We start from the raw sequence: 25,598 nt of genomic DNA on the forward strand, positions 1-25,598 counted from the left end.
GTAGCAATTGAATAGTGATTCGCGATTTTAGCAAATGTATGGTAACTTTTGCGGGCTTGCAAGATCAAAGGCTTAAAATGGCTCAGAGTTAAAAGTCTCCCAACTGCAGCGATTTTCAGCCTGTAACCCAATTTTAAGGAAGTGGCTTCTATTTGGGTATTGTCTCCCCCACCTCCTTGAATTTTAAAAGTGTGGCTTATTTGCGGGCGCGGCTTATATTCGGGCCAATAGAGTATATGTTTTTACTTCACAAACATTTTCTTCTTTAACCCTTTACAATGATTTCCCACAATGTGCCAGTTGCCTCAGTGACATTAAAAACTGCATTTAGACGTTAGTCCATTCACAGCACAATCCAGTGTTGGCACCATGGGTTGGTATCACCAGGTACTTGCGAAGACTCAAGTATTACACAACAAAGGAAATCCCCTGTGTTGCAAAACAGAACATTCTAAACAACAAGAAGCAACACGTCGGCTAATAATATACTCACAATATTTTTATAACACTATATTGTGTCAAAAATCATAAACAGAAGGTATACAATATGTGCATGGAGTCACAACCTAATAAACAACAAATAAATGTTCCATGAACAGGGATAGTAAGAATGGTAAGTCACTGTTAAAGATCACTAAAATGGAGCCTTTCCAGAGTCAATATCCTGCAAACATGAGATGATGAGTGCTCCAAATGTAGCAATAGGGTGCTCCAAGCACAGCAGCCATCAGAACGGTTCTTCCAGCATAATTGGAGAACCTGGAGCACATGTAAAGGCAAAGTTACCCATTAGGTCCAGTCCCGAACGACTCTTCCAGCATAATGAACTGTTTCAATGATCATTCTTCATCAGCTGGCAATAATGTAAAATGAAATCCATCACATTCAATTGCAATTCAAAGACTGCAATGACAAGCCTCAAGACTCAAGTATTAGCAGGGTCCCCACTGCCAACCTCCTAAGTTTTGCTTGCTTGTCTCCAAGTAAGCAGTGTTGGGAACAAGGGAAATGAGCAGTTATCCAAACTTACCTTACCTCTGGGCATGTGGGTTGGCCAGCAGCCACAGAAGACTGCCTAGTGAGGACACCTAGCGCAGGTGAAGCTGCCACTGATCCTGTGCAGGTCTTCTCACATGAGTTTCAGTGAGATTCTCCCAGGTTACTGGGTATAGAATTACAGTTGGCCCATATCTCATAGACCAGGAGTGTCTAACCTGTGTCCCTCTGGATAGTGTTGAATTTCTATCAGCCCCAACCAGCATGGCCAATGAATAGGGAGAATGAGAGCTGTAGTCCTGGTGACCTAAAGTCCTGGTGACCTACCTGCTGCCACAGGTAGATTTATCTCTTATTCACTGAAAGGTTCCTACATTAAATAACCCATTTGAACTTTGGGGGTTTTATTTTTGGCTTCTGTCTATTTGATTTATATTCCACCCTTCAATAAAGCTCTCCTGAGATGGTTTACACAACAGTCTCGATACAATCCAATCCAAATGAATGTATTTATCAAAAATGCATACTGAAGTGTGGCTGCCTTTGTAGATAAATATATAATTTTATTTAATTTCAGGGAATTCATAACTGATAATGCTTACTGTCTTGAAAAGCGAGTAAGAAAATTTTAAAACAGTGTCTACTTTGGGGTTTCAGTGGTGTCATAATTTTAGGTCTTTTGCTGGTTTGTGGCTTGATTGAAGCAATGTAAGAAGTAAAACATTTTGTAGCAGATGATATCATGTGCTAACTTAAGTTCATTGATTTCAATGACTCTAGCTGAAGTATTACCTCGCAATAATTCTGTTTCCAAATTAGTGTGTTTGTAAGGTGCATATGTAGCCACTGCGACCAAATTAGTGCAGCTGTGGCAAGACAGTGGTTTCATTTAATTTCTTCTTGTCAACCAGAAACTAGGCCTTTAAAAATATTGTTACAGCTTTGCTGATGACTGGCATTGCTTTTAAAATTAATTATACAGAGACAGCTTTAGAAGTCCCTGATGTGGAGAAAGTGCATTTGCTTCTTCAGAGTGAAGCGCCTCTAGCTAACTGCCATCGCTATCTGACATTACTAGATTTAGAAACCTGTCCTTACTGAGGTCATGCTTGTGACTGACAGATACCATCTAGGCTTGTTAAACCAAAGGGCAGATGATATACGATAAATGAAAGATGTTATCATTAGCAAACTTTAGCGCCGTGATCTTTCCATTAAAAGAGTTTACTAGCTTGAATTAGAAAGGTAATTCTGTTTTGATACTAGAGTGCTAATATGGATATTCATAGCTCTAGGCCTGATCCTGCAATATCATCTTTAGATTAGCCCGTCACTGTATCATTCATTAAAGAGCCATTGCATTAATTTAGGCCCCATACTTAAATTACGACTGCAAGAAGATCAAACCGATCCATCTTAAAGAAATCAGCCCTGAGTGCTCACTAGAAGGACAAATCCTGAAGCTGGGGCTCCAATACTTTGGCCACCTCATGAAAAGAGAGGACTCCCTGGAAAAGACCCTGATGTTGGGAAAGATGGAGGGCACAAGGAGAAGGGGAAGACAGAGGACGAGATGGTTGGACAGTGTTCTCGAAGCTACCAGGATGAGTTTCACCAAACTGCGGGAGGCAGTGGAAAACAAGAGTGCCTGACATGCTCTGGTCCATGGGGTCATGAAGAGTTGGACACGACTAAACGACTAAACAACAACAACAACACTTAAATTATCTAATATCTCAGGGATGAAGTTGAACAGACACCATTTGTTGTACATCTGTTTAATGCAAGTGCAAAGATGCATCATTAAGCAGTCAAATTCAGGGTCAACTTAGTCAGGGTCAACTTATTTTTTGCATTTAATATATCAGTTTTTCCAAAGACAAATAGCATCAGCTACTGGCAGTGGGGGCTGATTATTATGGCTACTTCAGCAGGCATGGAATGTGATTTAACTCCACCTGCAGTCCTGAGGTATGGGGAGGACATCCTCCATTGCCACCAATGCAAATAGCTGCTTCAGAAGAGTGATTTTCCACAGGACTTCAGTGGTGGGTAGTGTCAGGGAACTGACATCGGAGCGAGAGGCGAAGGGGAGGCTCCCAGATTATGCTGGCGAAGGACCCAGCAGCAGGGGGAGAAACAGCTCAGTAGAGGGGGAAGCCAATCAGCGCAACACCGGGGATAAAGGGAGGCAGACGGGGGGAAGTGGAGAGAGGGCTCCAGGACTCTTCACTGGACATCAGTGAGGAGAGCCCAGGTCCTCCGCTACCCACGCCTTCCCTGCGCAGAAGACTCCCGCGCAGTGAGAGGAGGAGGAGACTGGGTGTCAAACAACTTTTATGCTGGAAGAGGTTCAAGAAACGCCCACTGACGGATTCTGCCAGTGACTGAGGCAGCCACCATGAGGAGAGGCTGTGCAGTCAGAAAGTTTTAACAAGGTAAATTAACCGAGAAAGGCACCAGTTTACGCACGAGTAACTCATACCCATTACAGGTAGGGATGAATGAATCTACCCTACTCCACCCCATCCTGCTTCAATCTGCAGCTCTTTATGTCCTGCCACATTCTTGTGCAGTATTTAAAGGACTCTTAACAAAATCCAACGAAAAACTGTTACCAAAAAGCAAACAGGCACACAGCTCCCTTCCCACTCCTTGCTTTAACACTGAAAAGCTGCTCAGAGCATCTACTATATGCTTCTAGGGTAGATGAAAAATTCATTAGGGCACCAGTGGATTCCCTAAAAGCAGATCTAGCACAAGGCCCTTCAGATGTTACATGACTATAATGTCAATCATCCCTGACCATTGGCTGTGCTGGTTGGGCTGCGAAGAGCCTAGAAACACTTGCAATGTACCACTTTGGCTAACCCTGCAAATATCTTGAGAATGTGTCAGCCATTTGAAACCACAGGCATTGCTGCTGTCCTTAGCATTATGGTATTTTGAGAGATCGTTGTGCTGGAGGGCAGAAGCAGAGATAAATGATAATCCAGACCATAAGGCAGATATTGGAGAATTGGCATGCTTAAGCACAATCACACGTATGGCCTCTCAGTAAAAGTCAATGACTTCCCCTTAAAGGGAATGTTCCCTGGGAATATTCCCCAGAACACAAAAGAAAATAAGACCGATGCCAGGGAAAATAAATGCATCATTTTGTTGGTGGAACAAATTTCACAGCAAATGCCCCTGTAGAAAGTGTTGCCATCCCCTGCTGAGCTGTCTAATAATATCAGTCTTCCCTGCAGATGGTACTAGGCCAAAGGCTACGTTCATACAGAGAAGATGTCAGGCAGGAAAAGAGGATATTTGAAAGGTAAAATGAACAGTGGCTTAAATAGGTCCTGGTTTCAATTTTTTTGGTCCTTTTTGAAGAGAAGCAGTGACCCAGTGTGTCAGTTGTGCTCACATCACAGTTGGGCTAACCTAGTAAAATGTGGAACCCGCACATTTTGCTCCCCTCCCAACAGCATAAACACAAAACAAATGGAATGATCTAGCCACAGCTCAGTTGGGTGGAGCATGAGACTTTTAATCTCAGGGTTGGGGGTTTGAGACCCACGCTGGGCAAAAAAATTCTGTATTGCGAGGACTTGGACCAGATGACCCTTATGGTCCCAATTCTACAATTCTTTGATGCTAAGACATGCCCCTGTGTCTCCAGCTTCCAGAATCAGCCAAAAACCTTCACACACACAAAAACCTCTGGCTACTGTTCTTCCTTACAAAGTGATGTTGCTTCCAACTATACGAGGGAGGGGATACTCCCATTTGTCTCTATGGCAACAGGACAACATCTTTCTAATGTAAATGCCAGTACTTAACTGGCAAACCAAGGCCATACTAAAAAAACTAGTATGAATACGGTAGTTCCCCTGGTTTCTATTTGATGATTCTAACTCATAGTTACAGGATCACAGGCTTGGAACGGGCTCACACACTGAACCCCAACCCCACAAACCTATAATAACAAATATATTTCAGTGTGGATTCTTCTATTTTCAGTAAAGTATCCATGCCATATGTGGTATCCTCTTGCCACCTGTAAGTCCTAAGGCCTCAACCTCCTTAGCTGGCTTAAGAAGGCTCCATGACCTTGGGAAGAACACAGGCTGTGTTATACCCACAGTCTGCAGCATGATCTTCAAACACATCCATATATGTTTTGCTTGCCACCTGCCTAGAAAGAGGGGCCTTTCTTGTACTTCTACCTCTGACTCTTTAGGAGTTTTTTTTTAATAGCCATATTTGCCATATCCTGCCCCCTTTCTTCCTATCCCCTTTCCGTGATTGTGGAACCACTCCCAGTTTCTGGACCTGCTTGGTCTTGCACTCTCTCACTTCAGCTGAACTTGTAGCATTATCTGCTCAGAACTGAACAGTTTGGACAGTTTCCATCCTTCTTCCATACCATATAACATATTGCTAAGTACCCATTGTTTGTTTTGCATTTAAAGAGTAGTTTGTAACAAACATTTCCAGGCTTTCTTGGTTTTTATGATTTGGATCTCCACTGTAAGTCTATTCATTCATGGGCAGTAAGCTAATATAAGCTATCATTCATGAATCTATTTGAGTATAGTTAAAGCCTTCCAGCTCTGTGGGAACTACACAAGGGAAGTAAATGAAAGGGAAATGGAGACAAGTGAAGTCAACTGTATGTGTACAGAATGGTTTAAGTGCTATGAAACTTACAAGGACTTCCCTACTGGGAGCAGTAGGAGGCTATTGTTCACAGCCACATGGGCTGATACAAACTGCTGTGTTGTTGACACGGTAATCACCTCTAAGAATAAAGTAGTGTAACTTGTTGAGGCTACCTGGTGGCATCTGGCAAGACTTACAGCTCTGATACTTAAATCATTTGCAATGAGAACACTGTAGCCTGTCGTCAGCAATTGTATTATATATTCAAAAAATCAACTTGTCAAATGTCGAGCAAAAAGCAAATGCATTAAAACCCTAAAAAACCCCAAACTGGGGAAACAGTGCCCATCAGCCACTCCCCCAACATCATGATTTGTATGCTGCCATGAAGTAGAATTGCTGTATCTAGTGCCATCAAGGGAGCTTCTCTTCTTGAGGAATCACAGCTTTGGGAGGGAATTTTTGTTGCTACCTTGGTGCAGGGTTAAAACTTTATGCATTGGGCTCCTGATCCTAATTGCTTCCTCTTCTCTCTGTGGTTTGAATATGAGGCCTCTGCTTACACATCTGCTCTTGGTTCTTGATGTCTAGAAGATCATGACTCCTGTAAAACTTTTCTCCTGCCTCTGACCCTTCTGATGTCTGCCTGCTTAGGAGCATGACCTGCAGCCTCGTTGGGACTTCTCTTCACTTCACCTGCAATGGACCACACCCTTCTCTCTGCCCTCTTCCCCCAGTTAGCTGCCTAGAAGAGACCCTGCTGAGTACTGACACATGTGCCCCTTTCACATACGAGCTGCATGAAGGGGAAGAGTTGTAGTTCAATGGTAGAGCATCTGCTTTGCATGAGAAGGTCCAAGGTTCTGTCCCCAAGAATCTCCAGCTAAGACTGGGAATCTCCCCTGTGTGAAACCCTGGGGGGCCACTGCCAAGCAGAATAGAAAATACTGAATAAGACAGAGCAAAGGTCTGACTCAATATAAAATAGCTTCTTATGAAAAAGGCGCCACAGGAAAGGTGAGCTGTGCTTCTGTCTCTGCCCCGAGTGTCAGGCATGCTACTGGCCCCACCTCTACCCTCCACCTCTGGGTGCCCATCTGCTGGCATGGACATTTGAACTGAGAAAGCTGTCATGTGATAGGGGTGGCAGGAACTGTGATTTTGGTTCTCTCGATTCTTCATTTTTCCAATCTTCAATTCAGTTTTCCAGATTTCTACAGTAATTTGCATATTTTAAAAGCTCATGAAAATCCACCGACATTTGGGTGCCAATTTCTTCTACTGAACGTATTTTTGTTGGCAGTTTGACGAATTGTACTCATTTTTTTTGCAGTTGTTCCTAATATCATACGTTTTATATGATGCTTTCACTAATATATTAATTCTGAATCCACACAATGCCTTTCTTCCCAATTGATGGCCAAGCCAAACATGCAGCTTCTGAGGTGATACACTTCTGTCACATGGCTCTGCGACTTCAGATTTCTTGTGGGCCAGTTGCATTTTTGCAAGCTCACATTAAAATTGTGCATTCTCCCAATCGGTAACATTTAACTTAGCACAATTGTGTGTGAGGACTATACCATCTCAGCAGCTATGCTTTAATCAGCCTTAAGTTTGAGGGTTTTTATATTTTATCTTAGTCAGCAGAATATATTTTCAGAATATAGATGTAATACAGTACAATATAATGTTTTCAACTTGTTTCAGCCTTAAACCAGGTAAGTTATAATTCTCATACGTAGAATGTTGTACAAATGTTAATACAGTAGAACCTCGGTTTTCAAACATCTTGGTTGCCGAATGTTTCGGAAGCTGAATGCTGAAAACCCAGAAGGAAATGCTTCCATTTTCGAACGTGCCTTAGAAGTCAAACAGCTTCTCATTTTTCTCAATTGATTTTGCTGACCACCCATTGCGCCTCGGTTTTCGAACATTTCGGAAGTCGAACGGTCTTCCAGAACGGACTATGTTCGAAAACCGAGGTTCCACTGTAGTTCCTATACTGTAGAATTCCTAGTTGATACAGTTATATTTTAGTAAGCAGGGCTAAGAGTGTTACAGGATTGTCAACATCTTTGCAACATTGATCCCAAAGAAAAACTTGCTTCCTGCTCATCTGTGAAACAGAACCATTAATCAAGCACTTCATGCATTTTTAAGGAAGGAAAGGAGCACACTGAGCTTCCTGCTGAATTCAAGCTGTTTACTATGCTCAAGAAGATCAAAATGTTTTTTATGATGGATGTGTCTGAAGCACTGTGCCCTTTCCCAGGAAGCAGACTCCATACTATTTAACATACATTGTGCTTTGATTAGGAAAATTACTAGATGAGACGGCTACAATTATTTGAGCAAACATGGAGTTCGCTATTACTGTACGTACCCCTGCTGGCTGAGAGCTGTAAGAAGTTATTGCTTTTTAATTAGCATTCCCCAAGGTTTATCAAAGCAGAGCCATTTGTCAAAGAGGCTTTCATAAATCGTAGAACTATGCAAGGCATTGGAGTTGGCTTTAACAGGGGTAATGGATGAGATATAGTGTTTCATTTGCAGGATCAAGATGAAGAACATTAAAAATATAAATTCAGGTGCATTTAGGAGAAACACATGGTGGGATGCCACTCAGATTTTTGTTACCTGTATAATATTTCGCTGTGATGAAAAGATGCATGCCTCTCAGACAGAAGTGATGCTTACGCTGAACAATGAAATTGTATTTAAGCAGCAGAATGGTCACCAAATGGTCTACCAGCTGTGGAAATGAGTATGTGGAAGTGTGCCGTAATTGGCCACCAGAACCCATAACTCATATATGCAGAAAATCAAGGTCAAGTGAAGATCAAATCTGAGAAAGCAGTCCAAGGGTTACTCTACAACAGAAGAAAGGAAGACATGTGGTGTCAATGGTAGAGAACATGCTTCACATGCAGAAGGTTCCAGGTTCAGTTTCTGACATCTTCAGGTTCAGCTGGGAAAAGATTCTAGTCTGAAAACTGTAGAGTTATTTCCAGTCAGAGGGGACAAGACTGAACTGCTCCCTATGATATGCAGCAACTGCAATTGTTGATAAGCCTACCAAAAACGTTCCTTATACCTTTAAGTAGGGATAGGGATAATCCACAGACAACCCATATGTATTTTCTGCATCCCATATTCTATCTGGCTATCCCATAAGCATTTTCTAGGCAAAGGGGCATTGGGAAAGCTTTCTTCAAGAAGAGTTTGGATTTGATATCCCGCTTTATCACTACCCTAAGGAGTCTCAAAGTGGCTAACATTCTCCTTTCCCTTCCTCCCCCACAACAAACACTCTGTGAGATGAGTGGGGCTGAGAGACTTCAGAGAAGTGTGACTGGCCCAAGGTCACCCAGCAGCTGCATGTGGAGGAGCCGAGACGTGAACCCGGTTCACCAGATTACGAGTCCACCGCTCTTAACCACTACATCATACCTGCTCTTCAAGGAGAATTGCAACACACTCCTTAAGTATAACTCATTATCTCCTCCTCAGCTTTCAGATCCTACCCTCTTGCATTGGCAAAGCACACTGAAAGGGAAGGAAATGGCAATACAACTTGCAAAGGCATGGACTTTTACTATATAATAAAGCAGGTTTGATCACACACGGTAGGGCGCCTTACCACTGCTGTCCATGGTACTGAACTCAATAGTTTTCACTACAGTGGTGCCTCGCAAGACGAAAATAATCCGTTCCGCGAGTCTCTTTGTCTAGCGGTTTTTTCGTCTTGCGAAGCAACCCTATTAGCGGCTTAGCGGATTAGCGCTATTAGCGGTTTAGCGGATTAGCGGCTATTAAAGGCTTAGCGGCTTAGCGGCTTAGAAAAAGGGGGGGGGAGCGGGGAAAAATCGGAACACTCGCAAGACATTTTCGTCTTGCGAAGCAAGCCCATAGGGAAATTCATCTTGTGAAGCAGCTCAAAAACAGAAAACCCTTTCGTCTAGCGGGTTTTCCGTCTTGCGAGGCATTCGTCTTGCGGGGCACCACTGTACATCCAAAGGGAAATAATGCACAACTTGATCCATAAGGTGTTAAATAATGGCAGGGTCTGTATTAGTGCCTAAGATCTAAAAGCAACACCTTTCCTTCTTCCCCACCTACTACCGGCTGCAAACGCTGATTAAACATGCAGTTTTAAAGAGAGTCTAAACATGTGGTTTAAAACAGTTTTTAAACCCTGATTAAATGTAAGGTGGGGGTGGGGAGATGGAACATTTCCTTCTTCCCCCTCCTGCTCCTGACTTAATTAGGATTTAAAACCCCTATTAAGCATGCATTTGGGAGGAGGGGAAAGGAAGTGCAGTGTCTCCTTCTTCCCCCTTCTTCACTACAAGTTTAATTAGGATTTAAAACCCTAATTAAACATTAGGATTGGTCTCTGAAGGCATCTAGTCCACTGTTGTCTCCGCAGCAATCTAGCAAGCTGGGCTTCTTACGACAATTTAAATGTGTGGTGACTATGGATTCCACCACCAGTTGTGAGGCTAGTATGCTTTTCTCCTCCTCCTCAAGAAGGACTAGAACGAGCTGTTCCTGATAATGCTTCTCTCAATACTCTTTCTGTGTGCTTCCTTGGAAAAACCCACAAAGAAACTGAAGAATGTATGCACTACTAACAATTGATGCTGATGACATTGTATGTGATTGTTGCTCTCCTGTTTCTACAGTGGCATCTGTAGATAGTGGAGAGACTGTGCCTGAGAAGCTCCCTACGTTTGCGATGGAATAGGTTGGCAGGTCCCAACAGTATTCTTGGGTTCTAAACAGGAATATTTGGGGAATTTGGAATTTGCTAGGAATACAGGCAGCAATTTCAGTAGCCAAAGGATCCTTACTTTTGGGAGCAAGGAATTGTTTTTGCCTTATCACTGCTAGTTCTCTAACACTAAAGGCGGGCTATAAGGCTTCAAAGACTGTGCTGAAATGCTGCCACCTTGTGAGTTTAGCAAAATAAGCCTAAATTCAATAACATTTTTCCTTAGACTGTATTCTGTTATTATACTCCTTCTGAAATGGCCACATATGGAATACGTTGCACCAGTTTATTCTGCTGATAAAGGGATGGATTCTGGTAAGAGTTTATGCTGACTTTCATCTGAATTAATGCAGCAACACAGACATAAAGTACATTTGGCTTGTGCATCCAAAGGTGACCTGCCAGAATCTCTCCTCCACCCCCATCCTTCTCAAGCCATTGCATACTTGAACCTGAAAGCCTCATGAGACTGAAAGACAAACCCACCAGACTGTCGTCTATGGGGCAATATAAAAATGTAGTATTGTCCAAACATTGGTTGAAATCTATTTTTTCAAAGAAAAAGGAGTCCCTTGTAGGTCAATAGTCCATGACCAGTCTGTTATACAAAGGTCAAAATACAAGTAACTTCTCAGGAGGCTGTTAACTGAATTAGCCTCCCTAATTCATTTTTAACCTAATTTTTTTAAAAACCAGGAACAAACTAAATTATGACTTGAGGCCCTGTAACCTATTAAGTACGTAGCCAGAGATTTGCTTTTGTTCAAATGAAATTTAAACTAGGAAACATTACTCCAGTCTCCAGAAACAATTAGTGGTGCATTCATGTGTCATAGAAATGCAACACAAAAATAATTGGAAATCATCTTGTTTGCTAATATTTCACAGTGCTCTCAAAGTCTAGGAATCCAAGCAGAGGTTGCCATTTGAGATTACATCTTAGGGGCAAGAAGGGGAAGACATTCCTAGCAAAGTTCATTGATCTGCTAATGGTTCATAACTGTGGAAATGTCATCAACACAGACCAAACATTCACCCCTATTCTTAAGCAAATGAATTTGTGTCAGGCAGCCAAACACCAACTACACAGGCATATGCAGCTGTTTATAACTTTTCACTCAATGGGAAGCCTGTGACTTGGCCAAAGATGGGTGTTCTTAAGCAAACTCAATCATTCTTCGTAAAACTTTTGGTCTAAAAATCTTGTAAATACTATTTATGAGTATGATCCATACCTGCTCTTCCTGCTCCATTGGTTTGGCCTGATTCACCAGATAAACAGTCCTTTTAGGTTAGCAATTGCTGTTCTATGTGACTTGCTTTGAACCCTTTGAGAAGCAATCAGCCACAGAGAGGAAATGCTCATCTATTCTAATGTTTCATTTCAGGAGTGGGGAAAGTTTTCCGGCCCAAGGGCTACATTTCTCTTGAAACAACCTTATGGGAGCCACATGTCACTGGTGGGTGAAATATGTGAACTGTACCTTTGTATGATAGGCTAGCAGAAACCGCTCTCTATGTCCAGGCAAGCAAGAGTTCAAGGACACATTCTAGCCCAGCAGGAACATTCAAATAGGGTACAAAGCAGGGCTGGTGAGAGCTATGGCTTGAGAGGTGTGTGGCCTGGGGGAATCCTAGGAGCAAGAGGCCTGAAGTGGTATATTTGGTGGGGCTATTCATGGACCCCTTAATCTACTCTATAGCCCCCACATCTGTGGCCCCCACATCTGGGTGATTCAACCTATCTTGCCCAGAGGGCCACCTGCTCAGCCTCAGAGCCATCTCTGAAACAATTTGCAGATTGGGGGGAGGGACCTAAGGTTTTTAAAAAAGTGTTTTTAAACCCTTAAGAACCCTTTAAATAGGTTGGGGGGCATGCGCAGCACTGCACGGGACCAGATCCTTCTGCTTAACAGCTGTTGAGTGCATGTATTGATCCTGTGTGGTGTTAGGAAGAGAGGAGAGCCCTGGCTAGAGTCTGCCTTCCCCTGGGAAGATGTAGCTGCCTGTCTGGTAGGTCTCAGCCTTTTTGCTCACTGCCTGATTCCCCCCCCCCAACAGCCATGGATTGGTCTGGGCCAAACCAACCTGGTTCACAGTGATGGGGGGGGCTGTGGTACCCCACTCATCTTAGGCCTAAAGCCGTCCGTATAGACCTGATTTGCCTTGGTCCTTTACCAAATCTTGTGCACAGGCTTGAAGTCCCTCATTCCCGTTGCATTCCTTTTGTGCTGATATTTAGTCAGACGACTTGTTGATAATGAAAGAAACCCCCCTTTCAATACAAATTACCCTGCCAGCACTCCTCTTTATGCACACTGTCACCTTATTGGTTAGATCTTGTAAGAGGTATCAGGGTTCATTTATAAAGAAGGGTGCAGCTGTGTCTGAATGCGTCCTTCTGTCTGAAGAAGAATAGCCATGCCATGCTTGTTGGAAATGGAAGCAGGGCAATAGATCTGCAAAGGATCTGCAAAGATGGCATTTCCTAAGTACACAACTGTCAGGCTTTACCTAACTCAGGAGATAAATGATAATCCTCTCAGAAGTGAAAGAGATAAAACTCAGGCAGGGAGATACAGAAGTGTACAGCATAATGGAAGATAAAGAAAGGATTCTGAAGGTAGCAGGATCTATTTTGCATCAATTTACACATTATGAGTGATGAGAGAACTTGCCTCACCTTCACCAACTGGGTATTAATAAGCTTTCTTGTTGCAGCTGGTGTGCTTCCCAGTGACTATTGTGGGATAGGTGCTTCTTATGCATGTATGTTTTTCACATTATGTCATTGGCACCAGAATAAAAGACTGTATTCCCCCCCCCCACTCCATTTAATCTGGTCTCCCCAGCCAAGTACAGTGGTACCTTGGGTTACATACGCTTCAGGTTACATACGCTTCAGGTTACAGACTCCACTAACCCAGAAATAGTGCTTCAGGTTAGGAACTTTGCTTCAGGATAAGAACAGAAATCGTGCTCCGGCAGCGTGGCGGCAGAAGGAGGCCCCATTAGCTAAAGTGGTGCTTCAGGTTAACAACAGTTTCAGGTTAAGAACGGACCTCCGGAACGAATTAAATACTTAACCTGAGGTACCACTGTACCTCATTACCTTCCCCAAATTTAGGGGATTGTTCTTTTTTTTAACCCATGAGAAAGAGTAGGCACATAGTATGGTGTTTTGGATACATGTGGAATGGAGGCAGAGGGCCTGCTGGCTGTGGGCTTGTGCCCTTCACTTATGCTTGCAGTAGTTTGATGAGGGCTGCTCCCACAGCCGAGGACCCCTGCTTCATTGATAGTAAAGAAGTGCAAGTTTTCTGCAGTGCTGGGGCATCAGTTGCCAGGATAGAAGCAGAGAGGTTTTTAGCTCCCAGCTGCTGTTCTGAGAAGTTTACCTTCCCTTCCCTGATGACAAAGATCTGACCTTCAAAGAGTCTATATATATTTACTTTAGCCTCATGCAAGGAACATAGATTTGACCATGAATCTCCAGGCAGCAAATACAGCCCAGCAGTATACAAGCTTCGTTTGCTCAATTGTGCCGAGTGCAGTGAACCAATGCAGGAACATCAAAAGTGATGAGAAACCATTAGCTGCCGAACAGTCATAATAAAACTTGGGGGGGGGGGGGAGTCTCCAGAGAATTATGAACTTCAAAAACAGCTTGATAGGATTATGAAAGTTAAAGTCTTGAACAGACAGCAAGGACATATTTTTTTTTTTTTTGCAATTAAGGAAAAATATACAGCGGTACCTCGGGTTACAGATGCTTCAGGTCACAGATGCTTCAGGTTACAGACTCTGCTAACCCAGAAATAGTACCTCGGGTTAAGAACTTTACTTCAGGATGAGAACAGAAATTGTGCAGTGGCGGCAGCGACACCGTGGTGTGGCGCGGTGGCGGCAGCAGCAGCAGCAGCAGCAGCAGCAGGAGGCCTCATTAGCTAATGTGGTACCTCAGGTTAAGAACAGTTTCAGGTTAAGAATAGGCCTCCAGAACGAATTAAGTTCTTAACCTGAGGTACCACTGTAATGGAAACTTACAACAGCCTGTGACTCGTTCTTTTGATATAGTACAACCCACCAATTCACATTGCAGCTGTTGTGGAAGAATACCAGGGGTCACATGAATGAATGCAGTACAGATTTGCTTTTTTTAAAAAAATAAATAAATCCTCTCAGAAAAGTATTTGAAGAAATAGGGTCAATCATACAAGCTGCTCTTTGGATGATGTATCCTAGGCAACAATGGAAATGTGTGTGAGAGAACATTTTTTTTAAAAAATAAATTCCTGGAACTGTTCACACTCCTCAACCACAGTGCCTTGTTTTCATTCATCTTTGGATATTCAAATCTGCTGCTATATTAAAAGCTTGGCTGTATAGACTCTCCAAGGAGCTGCAATGAATTTATAAAGCCTGGAACCAATGTTTTTGCTGAACATCTTCTTGCCTGACCCATGAAGCATTACACTTGCTCTTTGGTAACACAGATGTGTTTTGGAAGATTGGTAAATAGTGAATGTGATACAGAACCAACCACACAAATTACATCAGCCATATGTGCCCCAGAATTGGATGAAGAGGTAGACTAGACCCCAGCTTTAAATCCCCTTGGGGCAGACCAGAGCAAAGCCTGCTGGCCTGATCTGATCCATCCCTGGGGTGGGGCCCACACTGTAGCTGGCCTGCCATTAGCCAATAAGGCAAGCAGGCTGCTATCCACTTCTTGTCCCTGGGTGAAACCAAAGAGGGTTTACCCAGGCCCAGAAAAACTCCTTGCCTCTGGGGTGATTGCTGGATCCTGGGCTGGTATTGCTGCTATCCTGCAAATTGTGTCTGACCTGAAAGGTAAGCATGATTGGCTACAGGCCCACTCCCCAATGTATATCAAGATGTTTTTCTATCAAATGAATACTAGAGAGGTGACAGAGAAAACAAGTTATATGGAGTAGTTCCTTTTAAGCTGAGCTATTTACTGAAATAAAATAGCTCTCTCTCTAGCAGTTAAGTTTTGAGTATGCAGGCATTTTTTTTTTTGGAATTGTAGATCTTTCTGTAAAGAGATATGATATAATACAAGTGAGGCTTAAGAGCTCCTCTTGTAAATCATCTGAGAAAGGATAAAGTGAGCAGAGGCAAGAGAGAATGTGCTATCTCTTGCCAATGTCAGAAACAAATAGTCTTTCCAAATAGATGCTATGCTTTAAATTCATTGTAAAGGCCAGATGTAAGATGTATCTGTTTATGGGAATCGTTTTACAATGACTTCCTTTGGTCTGATTGAGTTAACATGCATGCTAACAGAGTTTCCTTAATTAAATTTTTGGTTTATAATCACGAAACATCCTTCATTTCTGGCATTTTCATTATTTGATAACACTTTGGCAATTTTTATGGCCTAACTCGGAAATCTTTATCCGGTGATGAGGATTTGCATTCTCCAACAGCTGAATGTAGAAGCCTTTATAAATTACGTATTCACCTTCAGCATCTGATAGGAATTCTTTACTGGAAAATTTGGGTTGTGTCCAAGAGAAGATGCTAGGGGTGTGTGTTTACTGCTACTCCAGTAAAATAATGGGGGGGGGGATCTCTAACAAGAATATCAAAAGATAAAGAGTAATTGAACACAATACATTGCAGGAACATAAGGTGCTGTTTTATACCAAGTCATACCATTGGTCTATCTACTTTGGTATTCACCAGTATTTCTTAAATGGTTGGCTGGAGATCACCAGGGGGGTCTCAGGTCCTCCTCCCTCACCTGTTTTGCCTGCTTAAAACTTTTGTGAACTACAGTGATTTCCCCCATCCTCTGGCCTTTGAGCCTGGACTAGTATGACAACAAGTACCCTTTTGCTTTTCGACTCGTGTATTGCCACCTGCATTTAATCATTATTAGCAACACCGTTGTTAATTGGACCTCACTGTACGTAAGACTGTGAGTTGCTCTAATCCAAATTAAACACATGCACACACATACTGACAAAGCAACTTCCAAAAGCACAAATTACTTCCAAAGACAGCAGAGGCCTTAATGCATTGCAGTAGCCTAAATGGAATTAGTTACTTGGATGGGGGAAGGGGCCAAGGTGTGTGGAGACGAATCCACTGAAATACTGTAAAATCACATAGAAAGGGGTGTAGCTGTAGACCACAACAGCAATTACTGTACAACAAAAATACATATAATTCCACTGCAATTAAAAACACACACATGAATGCACTGAAATAAATAGTGTGAATCACATTAAAATGTCTGAACAGTGACCAGAAATACAAATAATTCTGCCACAGTGGACAGCAAGATGAATAGCATTGGATGCTGAACTGCAGTGGAAGGGAATCTGTTCAGGCCATGACAAATAAATGTCAGCATGGGCATTCCTCACTTTGTGATGCAATGCTGAAGAGAGAACGAAGCATCAGAAATATCCCACTTCTCTTTTCAAACAGGAGCATGTAAATGAACTCTTGGAAACGCTTCAGCTCTACAGGCTGCCACGTTAAGAACAACGACGACAGCAGAAAGCATCTCAGGTATGTTGGAAACCAAACACCTGCTTAATTCTATGATGGAATATGGAAGAGAGGCAATTTCAAGTAATGGCATTGCAAAGCTTTTTGTAGGTTTCCTTCACCTGCAAAGTCTCCTAGGACGGCCATTCTACCGTTTTCGTATGCACAAGCGGCACTAGCAGATCTTTACGCAGTTTATAACATCTTTAGTCTGAGGCTGAGATTTGCTTTGGCAGCAAATAAAGTGCTTAGACGATGCCTGCCAATTCCTGCCCCGGTTCAGTGTTGCAAACCATGACATTATGGCTGACATAATGCAGGATATAGCACTAATGTTTCCGGGAGATAATGATGCTATTAATATGGAAGACTGGGGAATAAGATGTCAGGAATGCCTCTTAAATCTTTAGGAATGAAAAAAAGAGGTCTGCATCAACTAATGAGCATAAGTTCCAGTTCTGAATATTTTCTAGATATTTCCTATGCATGCTTACTCAGAATTAAGTCCCGCTGTGTGCAAAGGGAGCAGGGATAGCAGACTTGAGTTGTAATCCAGAGGTGGCTTTGTGACTCTCCAGATGTTATTGGTGTTGTCATACCAACACAACATGATGATAACTACAAACTACACAAGTAAGCACAAGTGAAATCATGAAATGTGTGGATAGCTCAGTTGGTTAGAGCATGGTGCTGATAATGCTAAGGTTGCAGGTTCAATCCCTGTATATTCCTTAATAATAATAACAAAAACAACAACAACAATTTATTTGTGCCCCACCCACCTCACTGCGTTGCCACTCTGGGCAGCTTCCAACATATATAAAAACATAGTAAAACATTAAAAAGCTTCTCTATACAGGGCTGCCTTCAGATGTCTTCTAACGGTTATATAGTTACTCATATCCTTGACATCTGATGGGAAGGCACCACTACCAAGAAGGCATTGCAGGGGTTGGACTAGATGATTCTCAGGATCCCTTCCAGCTCTGCAATTCTACGATTCTATGTGGGTAAACATCAGCAAGCTTTGATTGAAGTGGATTTTTGACCACAATGGCAGGGCAAGAATGAGATGAAATTCAAACAAGATTTGTAAAACAAATGAAAGGGGACCCCGCTTCCAGGCATTATCCATGACTAACATTTGCTGCTGAGTCATATGTATAATGATGGTAAGATATTTATTCTATGCAAGCAGAGAACTCTCCAGATTTGCAGGGTGGAAATTGGCACATAGCATATCCATGTTGCGGGAGCAGAAATACAAACTTTGCACAGTGCGTTATGGAAACACAGAAATATGCTCATAATGGATGAATCAGACACTTATACTATGTTTAGTATAAGTGATAATGTAAACACTTGTTTCTCCATGTAGAATACGAAAGTGCTCTTTTATGTGGTGGCAACTCTTATAGCGACCATAGATTTGCAGCTACAGTGTGTTATTCTGGCATAACACTGGCATGATGTGGCATAACTGCTGGTGGCATAAAGGTAAAGGTAAAGGGACCCCTGAACATTAGGTACAGTTGTGGCTGACTCTGGGGTTGCGGCGCTCATCTCGCTTTATTGGCCTAGGGAGCCGGCGTACAGCTTCCGGGTCATGTGGCCAGCATGACTAAGCCAGTTCTGGCGAACCAGAGCAGCACATGGAAACACTGTTTACCTTCCCGCTGGAGTGGTACCTATTTATCTACTTGCTCTTTGACATGCTTTCAAACTGCTAGGTTGGCAGGAGCAGGGACCGAGCAACAGGAGCTCACCCCGTCGTGGGGATTCGAACCGCCGACCTTCTGATCGGCAAGTCCTAGGCTCAGTAGTTTAACCCACAGCGCCACCCGCATCCCTTCACTATGCTGGTGGCATAGTGGGATCCTAAAAACAGGCTGCCCAATCTTCAGCTATCTCATTTTCAGTGATATATACATTTGCAATTTTGTAATAAGCCTGAATTAATGTTATGGGGTGCCGAATGACTGGAATAAGAATTTTGGGGGGGACAATTCCTGTTCACTGTTCCCATTTCCAACTGTTCCTTTTCATTTTGCCAGATACAGCCCAGGGTTTGATGTGGCATAATTCAGAACAGTATCATAATTGAAAATTGAAGCCCCTAATTAATCTGTTTCTGCATATGATTTACAGTATTGCACTGCTGCCCAAAAGAAAAAAACTCTGGTCCAGAACGAACCTTTGTTGAAAGATCAAACACACAGCAGTTCCCTTGGAAACACTGTACATAAATTGGAGACATAATGTTCCATCCTGTGGGATGGCTTATAATAAGGGGAAATATACTACTGGACAGTGCTGATAGCATAATTTAACCTCTCTTCCTTTGCCCTTTGGGTTTGAGCCCATGTTGAGGCTCTGTAACATGGCCAATTTCCAAATTGATACTGAAATGCTTAAAGCTTGTAAGGATGAAGCAGCAAAAGTAAACAAGCTTTTTTTGGGGGGGGAACCACAGATTATCACAGTGTATACCATTTCTAGATAAAGGGCTATATATTAAATTGTGTGTTAGAATGAAATCTGCTATAACATGGCGGATTTATTGTGGTGGCAAAATGGTTCAAGCACTGGTTTGCTTCTATGAATGCAGTTTGCTTGAATTTTGCTTGAATTGTATGTAATTGTCACTCAGTCCAATGATTTATGCAATTAGATAGATACCTGAAGGTAAGTCAACAGTAGTAATAGTCACAACATTACTCTGGTATGTGTTAAAAGACCACAAGATTTTGTTCAGATGAACCACATCCCAATTCACCACTTTGTAAAATAGCCCATTTTGGCACAGACCGATTTGGAGGGTGATGAATAGAGCTCAGGGGTCTAATCTCATCTTGTTTCCCCCATCTCTGGCTATAGTCTTTCCCCCTTTTGACAGAAGTGGGAATAACAGTCCAGAATGCCTAAAGACTGCCAAATTATAGGCAAGTATGTCTGGGATACTTTTAAATGTGATCCCCTCTAAAAGGAACCACATATAATATGTTACTTTCTTTCGGAGAAAATTTAAATGTAAAGCCACCCTTATATTTCATGAATTCTACCAAATTTAAGAAGTATAGCTACCATTTTAAAGACAGCAGTTACAGTTTTGGAGCGGATGAAAAATGAATCACTTAATTTCTGCTTGTATGTTGTGGGCGATTGGCCTGAAAATTGAGGACCATGTCAATAGATGCCTCTTTTATGGATTCAGACAAATAGGTTCAAGGGCCTTTTTTTTTATTAGGCACATCTGAAGTTGCTTTTGGAATGGAAAGAACTACATGGGATTCATTTTCCTAGGGGAAACCATTCCCTCTAATTACAAGCTAGATCTGTCAGTCATGAAGGAGCACCCTCAATCCATGTTGGGATCTTAGAGACATACAGTTTGTCCTTCCATTGCTGTTCCCTCCTCTGAAGCACTGGGATTGAAGAGCGCTGAAAAACTCATTCCAAAAGCTAGACCTGCCAGTTACAACAAAGGTCTTCTTCTGTGCCCTATCTCCACCCTGATGATTGCTCTCCCTTCCCTGATCATCCAACTTCGGCTGAGAGACATTACTTTCACTTTCAGCAGACACTTGTCTACCGCTTTTCTTAAGTGTCTGGATTGCCAAAGTGCCATGAAGAGCTTCAGGGGTCTCTGCTTGGATTCTCACCACATGATAGGGATTCTGCTTTGCTTCTGATAATCCCTCAGTACCTCTGAGGCATCCCGTCTCACCCTGGGATTTAGGATTCGTTCAAATCTGATGTTCATTTCTAGTTAATGCAGTAAAATCCCAAAACTAGAAGTCTATTAACCACCAAGCTGAGCTAATTGTGAGTTTTGGGGCTCTGTGAAATATCTGTGTAAAAAAAGTCTTACTAATTCAAACTGTACTGGAAAGCTAAAAATAAACATGGTGGACTCTGATATTTCACTTTTGACCTTCAAATCGATGTATGTAAAATAGCTTTCCCCCCCTGTTTGGGTTGGCCACACCATGGCCATCCATTTGTTTGGTGCTTGCATGTGGTTGAAGTTCAATAGATATTTGGTAAAAGACCTGTTTTGTAGACAGTTATTGAAATAGAATGGGACTTAGGCCATTGCTTTTCTTTCACCGTGAGGGCAATGTAATAGGCAGTATTATGTGTATTGGACAGGGATGACCCTAACAACACAACCTGTTTTAGGAAACAGTCAACAGCCAACTGAAGCAGTTAAACTTGATGGCCAAGGAGATTCTGTGTTCACAATAATACCATGCAACCCAGTTCATTGATTACCTTGTCTCTGAGATCTCTTTCCAGCATCCCGAGATGTGTCTCAGGTGCAGCCCTACGACTCGAGTTCACCCAGTCCTCAATTGTTAAACGAGCATGGAGCCGAGCCATTTCCTACAGCTTCCACCTACTAACATCGGATGCTCGAATTAGAGGTGGTTTTTCCAATCTGATCCTAAGAGATATTCATAATTCTCCTTGGAAAACTGCAATTAACCTCAAATTCCGCTCTCTTCTCAATTTGAACTGTAAAACTGTCCTTAACTTAGAGTGTATCAGCCCGGCGGCCCTACCTCTAATTAAAAAGAAACTACAGCAACTTGATTTTTCTAACACAGCTTCCTATGCAAGAGGACCGTGCTCAGGCCTAGCCCTAGCTATTCCACCCCCTGAAGGGATCCCTCTATACTGCTTCACAATTTCTTCGGAGGCTAAGCGTAGGGCCTTTACCTGTGCCCGTCTCAACTGTTTTCCTACAGCAGTTCTGTCGGGTCGTTATTCCAGAGTTCCCATCGCAAACAGAACATGCTCCTGTAATGACACGGCCCTGGAGACTATGGACCATGTAATGCTCTTCTGTCCCAACTGGACAGATGAAAGATCTCGGTTTTTAACCCCCCTAGTGAATAAGCTTCATCTCCCAATCCAGCCTTGGATAGTGTCCCTCTTTCTGCAGGATTCTGATTGTTGGATTACCGAGATGACAGCAAACTTCCTGCTTAGTGTGATGAAGAGGAAAGCGGCACCAACGTCTTCTTTAACACCACAGCTGCAGTCGATACGCCGCACAACCGAACGAAGTCCCAAGTAGCCTTATTGTACAAGGACAATCGAACTAGGACATATCTGAGGAGCTGAAGGACCCTTTAACGGTCCTCCTCCAGCCTCAACAGTTTTTTGTTTGTTTGTTTGTTTAAGTAATCGCCCAGGAAGATATCTACCTTTACCTCCCCACCCCTATTTTATGTTGTTATCTCAATGTATATTATGCTATGGCCACACGGCTAATGCAATAAATAAAGATTTATTGGTTAGATTACCTTGTCCCTAATATTACTTATTTGCAAAAATTTACATTTGTACCATGATTGTAAATAGCTTAACATTAACAATAAAAAACACATTCATAAATAAGCACAAAATGCACCACAAATTAGTAGATTAGCTTAATACATAAACACAACTGGAAAAGGTAAGTTTTAAGTGCCAGTGCTGTAGGTGTCTGCTTGGTTCATTCACAGGGCATTCCAACAGGCAGGTGCCACCATACTAAAGGCCCTGATTCCAGGGAACATAAGACAAACCTCAACAGCATGGAACACCATTCAAAGTGTCTTTCCTGAGGATTGAAGTGACTAGAGAGGGGAATACAAGGTGAGGTATTCCTGGACGTAATCCAATCCAAACATGTTGAGAACTTTAGATACAAATAACGAAACCTTAAATTGGGGCCTGGTAGCATAATATAGTGTAATGTGAATGGCTTGGCCACCTGGAAGGCATTTTAGGTTAGAACAGTTCTGCCCAGAACATAATTCCTAATTATGCCCTAAATTTAGGCAGAGATGAACAGATGTTGTGGATTAATGATGCTCCAAAACTCGATGTCGTTTTTTTATTTAAAAACAATAACAACAACACAAAACTTAGGAGTTCCTATACATGCCTATTTCAAATGACAGTCTAAAAGGCAGCACTAGCAGGTGGTTAATTACTATGATTCCTAACTTTCTAGACAGCCATTATTTTAAATCTTTGACATGATAATTCAGACCTGTCTTGCCACAAAAAAGTGAAGACTTTTCAAGGCTATTAATATTCGCTGTTGGGGTTCTTCTGATACCAAATTACTGTACAGCAGAGCACATCAGTTTGTTATCTAAGGAATCACCTTATTGTTCAGAAATGCAGGAGAAAGCTTGCCTACACTTCCCAAAGGTCCTCCTACAAAGGAAAATATGTTGCTTTTGGATTCCTTTTGTGTAGAGAACTATACTTTTACATCTGTAGGCTAAAAATGGTCAGGGCAGATGTGCTCAAAAGCTTTAAAAGGCTTTGGGTTTTTAAATTAAAACAAACACACACACCCCGATCCAGATAGAAAGTAAATCTTGGGACTTACACACATGCCTATGGAATACTGTAATATATTTTACTATTTTTCCTTATTACAGTGTTGTTTCAACATATTTTAGTTGTTAAATCCGAAACAAGATATGTGGCCCTCGTTTACTATATAGCCAAATAATTTGTCTTTCAGGGCAGTGATTTGTACTGGAAATAAGTTCAGGCAGTTTACTGTGCTTTTTGGTTGGGAGTAACTGAAATGCTACTTACTATCTTAATATAGGGCACAGCCACGGTTAACATCAGCTCAGAGCTCATTAGCTTAGCTGCTGGTGCAAAGGGTAGCATAAATGGTATGGAAATTAATGGTTTCTTTCTAGCGTGAAATAATGCCGCAGTCATTTAAAATATTAGTGAATGCTGGGAGAAGAATGTGATGTATAGGGGAAACACTCATGCCAAGTTGAGCCTATGGTTATTGATCACACACATACATCTGTTACAAGCTTAATTTATCTGATCATCTTTGCCGATGCTATAGGAGCTGGGACAACCCTAATTCTTCTCTCAGTAATCAGTAAAATTTTGCAAGCACATTGCAGAGCTGGATCGCTCTCAACTGAGTACAGGTAGGTCTTGATTTGCACACTTGACAGAACACTAATGTAACCATCCTACCTATTAACCTTGCTTTAACTGACGTTCTAGGGCAGGGTAGCAGAGGTGCTGCCAAATTTCCTCCTTGAAGACTTCCTTAGAGTTGCACTTGTCTTGGACTACATTTGTACAAAGGAAGAATTGAACAAACTCAATCGATATGAATGCTGTGCATCCTCTACAACTGTGGTGTCTAAAAACAAAAAAGCTATTGTGACCATGACAAGCCCAGAAATTGCATAGAATTAGGAAACTTCTACTTTCAGTTCATGCACAAGCGAGCCTGAGGACATTAGTGTGTAAGCAGTTTCCATGTCTTGGTTGTCCTTATGGTAGAAGGGGACGACTTTAATAACATTATCTTCATTATGGTGCACAATATAGATAACCTCAAGGAAGTATGTGTATATATACGAAGGTTTCAGCTTCTTTCAGGTGAACCTGTGAAAGGAAAAATATCAGTTCGAATCTGTCTTGATGCTATGCCTACTGACCTGAAAAACCTGGTAATCGTAGACCTATACAGTGGTACCTTGGAAGTCGAATGGAATCCATTCCGAAAGTTTGTTAGACTTCCAAAACGTTCAGAAACCAAGGCGTGGCTTCCAATTGGCTGCAGGAAGCTCCTGTAGCCAATGGAAGCCACGGAAGCTGCATTGGACGTTCGAGTTCCAAAGAACGTTCGCAAACTGGAACACTCACTTCCGGGTTTGCGGCATTCAGGAGCCAAAATGTTCGAGTTGCAAGGCATTTGTCAACCAAGGTATGGCTGTATTGGCAAGGCACTGACCACATTTTCTCAGTAGTGATGTAAGTAATAGCTGTTGGCCCTCTGCAAATCTCTAGAGGGATGCTCCTGCATGGCACATATTGGAAAAGTTTTAGGCAATGCATAATATAGGAGATATGATACATTTATTGAAAATCAGTCCTCCTGGGTATGGTCCCTCACTTTAATTAACTTGTAATTACCATCAGAAGTAAGACGGGTGATGAAAGAGAAAGAGCCTTCGTAATTACAAAACACTGAAATATGATAGTATCAGTTTAAATAAGTTTCTGTTCATGTGTTAATTCTACAAGACACACAGTTAAGAATGAATTAAATATTTTGGTGAATGACAAATGAGCCTTAGTTTCCAAAGTGAATGTATGAAATGAATATTGATTAAGTTAAGACTGTATAATCAAAGGCAATATTAAATCTTATCTGTTCAAGGAGCAATCATAAGTGTAATCACATTCTTAAATTTCTGTTTAGATCCAGCAGCTGAATTAAGCATAAGGAAAATGAAGGAAGAGTCATTTTTTCCTCAGTACACAATGCAGTGGTTCACACAGCGAGTTTATGCCTTATGTGAAAGTGAATTGGTTTAAAAGTTCAAGTTTTGATCTGAAGAAGATCACACACACACTCTGGGTAAGAAAACTGATTTCCAAGACAAAGATGCTCTGATAGAGAGAAACACAAGGGTTGAATGAAAACTTTCCCGCTTTATCTTTCCTTTGTGTAACGTGCCCCAGTTTTATTTTCTATCCAAGCTGAACAAGTTGTCAAAATGAGAGCAATGTTAAGAGACTTTCTTCATGAAATTACTTGCACAATACACATCAAACACAACCCGTAAACAATAATCTAAAATAATTCAAAATA

Source organism: Podarcis liolepis (genome assembly GCF_965112155.1).
Source record: "Podarcis liolepis genome assembly, chromosome: 10".
NCBI classification, from domain to species: Eukaryota; Metazoa; Chordata; class Lepidosauria; order Squamata; family Lacertidae; genus Podarcis; species Podarcis liolepis.